This window comes from Dermacentor silvarum, chromosome 10, assembly GCF_013339745.2.
Source record: "Dermacentor silvarum isolate Dsil-2018 chromosome 10, BIME_Dsil_1.4, whole genome shotgun sequence".
In the NCBI taxonomy this organism is placed as follows: domain Eukaryota; kingdom Metazoa; phylum Arthropoda; class Arachnida; order Ixodida; family Ixodidae; genus Dermacentor; species Dermacentor silvarum.
In genome coordinates this window covers 72,802,206-72,806,130 of record NC_051163.1, presented here as the reverse complement: position 1 = coordinate 72,806,130, position 3,925 = coordinate 72,802,206, and positions in this window count along the sequence as shown.

The window sequence follows — 3,925 nt, the reverse complement described above, 5'->3', positions numbered from 1 at the left end:
GAGGACAGAAGAATTAGAGAAGAGAGAGAAGCCAGAAACGCTAGAAGAGGAGTCACCTGAGGTAGAGGTAGCAGCGGCAGTACAAACGCGAGCCAGGAGTAAGAGTACTAAGCTCTTAAAACCATTACCGGTCACGAATATTAACGGGTTGAGCATAACGGCGGCTGAATTCAAGAAATTGCAGGAGAAAGACGAGTCGTTGCAGAAGTGCGTACAGAAGATAGGAGAAATAGTACGAAGGAAAAGAAGTCGAAACGTGGTGGAGTTTTTCAAGAAGAACGATTTATTATACCGGAGGTGTGTGTTCAATTCGGGAAGAGAGGTTCAGCAATTGATGGTCCCAAAGGAACTGAGAGATAGAGTACTGAAATTAGGGCACGATAACGTAACGGCAGGCCACCAGGGAATAAAAGACACTTTAGAAAAAATAACAGAAGATTTCTTTTGGATCGGGGTACAGAGCGACGTGAGGAGATACGTCAGGGCATGCGATGTATATCAAAAGAATATGGCTAAGGGGAAAAACGAGAAGAAGACTAGTGTTTGCATGATGATTGCTGAAGGGAAGGACACAGAGATACGAGATAATGCCCGTGACGCCGTAAAGAAGCTCACGACTAGAGAGCCCTTGATTCAGGTTAACCGGGATAAGAGGATGGACAACATCCCGATCGAGGTCCATATACCCGAACAGAAGAAGAGAGTAAAGAAAGAAGTAGTTCCACCTCAGAAAGATAGCAAGTTGATAGGTGCAGTTGAGTCCAGGGAGCATCATGCACCAGACACGATGGAACATTGGGACTCCGAGAAAAAGGGCGAAGGAGATAGATACCCAAATCGCCCTAAACGTGTAACGCGCAAGCGCAGAAGATGGAAAAGAAATAGGGCAGGTGCAATGGCAAGAACGAAAAGGAAAACCATGTAGGACTGGCACGCGGAAGATTGCAGAACTTGTAAATGTGTAAAGAGAGGAAAGAAGTGAAACAGTACCTATGTAGATATAGAGTAGGTAGAGTATTTGAAAACATGCTATGATGCAAAGTTCATTCATGTAGAGTGTTTCGAAACATTGAAGTAGTGGACATTGTGAACAGCTGAGTGAAATGCATTAGGTGGTGAAAAGTGCATAAAGTGAACTGTTAAACGCGGTGAACAGTGCGTCTGGTGAACTGTGCGCAACAGTGTGGTGTTGTGTAGTGCATCGAGTCTTCAATGAACCAGCACCAATGTCACTACGAGGAGTCACAGCCATCACCTGAACGCCAAGAGTGAGCAGTTTTTTGAGAAAAAACTCTTGAAGAGGGGGCCTATGTCACATGTAAGAGGCCGCCGGTGGCGCGAAAAAGAAGAGGAGCACGCGATGCCTGGTGTTCGGAACGGCGCGAGCGCGCGAGGCGCACGAACCGAGGCATAGTCGAGAGATGAACGGCGCTGTCCGTGGAGTTTCAACGTGGCACCGGGTCAGGAAGGTCGCATCTCCAGCTATGTTCTGGCGACGGGAGACTTGGGGGTCTGGTTGAGTCCGCGACGCTGGCCGTCCAAGGTGTGGCCGTCGACCTCGGCAAGTTCGGGCGAGGCTCCTGGACGGCCTGCGGCTTCTCATGGCAGGACCAGGCACCCCAGAGAGGATCCCCCTTCCGCGGCAGACCGGCACGTTCGATTCTCCTCGGGACGCCACGTCGGCACTCACGAAGAGATTGCGACGCATCCCGACGCTAGGCCTATCCAGGTGGGCCTAAGCAACGCCGAGCGCCATCGCTGACGAGCTGACGAGCTCATCACCGACGAGCCGACGAGCTCACCGCCGACAAAAGAGAAAACGCGAGGCGTCGGCACCTACGGCATCCTCAACGCTTCGGACGAGCCCGACACGGACGCGACAAGAACTTCAAGACGACGATCTGTAAGAGACGATCCCGTTTCCGATTTACGACGCAGTTAGGCCGGGGCGAAGGTGGCCAGACTTTGGCGAGCAAAAGCTAAGACTGACCGAGAGACTTTAAGGCGGAGCTAGGCTCCGGAAATGAGATAGTTGTTTTCTAGTAGTGTTGTATTTAGTTAGAGATTTGGATGTTCTTTTAAGTAAGCTTTTTCGCTGAGTTATGTCTAGTTTTGCGTGCCTTTAGTTGTTTAGTTGTGGTTTTAGTGTTGTGTGTCGCGTGTGTTCACCGTCCCTGTACATATTAAATCCTCGTTTGCTGTGCCGCCAGTCGTGTCTCTCCTCCATCGAGAGTAGCGCATGCACGCAACTCTCCACACTCCCAAGTAAAGGTGACACCGTTCCATCGAGCCGCACTCGATTGGTCAATTTTATCGTCACGGTTCAAATTTACTAATCGTGTGCGGCTCGATGGAACGGACCGCCTCCGTTCCATTTCGGAACGCGTACAAGATCGCGCCCTAGGACTCGCATATGAAGGCGACATTTCAAAACTTTATTAAGAAGCATTCTTTGCCTCATTCTTGTCACTTTGCGGTAGGTAGGTAGGTTCTTGTTTGGGCTCGCTTTCGTAAAAAGAAAGCAATGTGTGACCGACTTTGCCACCGAATGTTGACCGTCGAGCACAGCAGCCCGGTGCTTTAACCTTTAAGCCACGAGCGCACGCATACGTCTCTCGTTCCGAAACCAGTCATCGCTTTGAATGCTCGGCGCGCGCGCCCCATGTAACTTCCTCGTCTTCTTGCGACAGCTCGCGCTTTGAGGCGCCATGTTAGACTGTACTATGTCCAGGACCAGCCCACTTTCGTAGCCGTTTACGCTACGTAGAAACTGCGACGTTGAACCAGCTTCATGATCGCCCACGAGTGACTTGTTCGCCGGCGTACAAATGCCATCGTCGTTTTATCATACAACAGATGGCATAGCCATAGGTGCGATCCAAAATGCGCACGGTTTATGGAGCAACAGAATGTGAAATTCACTTGCAAACACGGTGACTGCGTGCATGGGGAGTTCCCCAAAAGTAGACACGGCGGCAGCGCGGATGGTGGCGATAAGGCAGGCGCCGACAAGCGACGACGCTACCTTTGAGCATCGGACGCGCTGTGCGAACCGTGGGATGCAAGCGCGCACAGGCTGTAAACATACACTTCAGAGGTCTTAGAATTTCCTGTGCCACACCCTCTGTCTCGAAAGCATAACACATTTTTTTTTATCCAACGGCCGTGGTACTAGATATCAAACAACGAACGCGCTTTGAGAGCACAGCGCGTTGAAAGAGTTTCGGATTCAGCAACAGCCGCAACATTACGCCAGCTAATCGCTGTCTCAGCGGCTGCTCCTGACACTCGCCTTGCAGAAGCATGCGATAAAATTCTTGCCATGGAAGCCTCCCAAGCCTGCAGCTCTCCTATGTGCAGTGAAACAAACGAAGGCCAAAGAGAAATGAAAGAAATGAAACAGCAGTTACGCGCCCACGTTATAGCTTACTTTTTACCGCGTCATCTGCAAAGATGCTGCAAACTACTTTAAAAAGTTATTGTTCGTAAAAATAAAGGTATTAGTGATAACTTTTACTCATAGGTGACGCAATGAACGCCAAACCAGTGTTTGAGCATGAGTGTTTAAGTGTGTGCGTGCGTGCGTGACTTTATTGTGAACAGTCTTTTGCAACAGTACCCATTGTGCCGTTAGTTTCGTGGTCGCAATTTTGTTAATCGTATTATTTATTGTTTACGCTACAAATTAGGTTTTCCTTCAAAATTTGTGATGTTTTGTATGAACAAAAATTATCAATAATTATTTATGGATTTTAGTGGTTATTTTTAGTAGGAACGATTTTATTAACTTAATGCGATACTGAGGCTGTGACCGGTTTTCGAATCAGTAACTCGTCTGAACTTGTGCGGTGGTTCGTGCCGCGCGCGCTGTGTTGGATGCATTTTTCTTTTGTTTTTGGACATCATGACTCAATTTTTAGTAAAA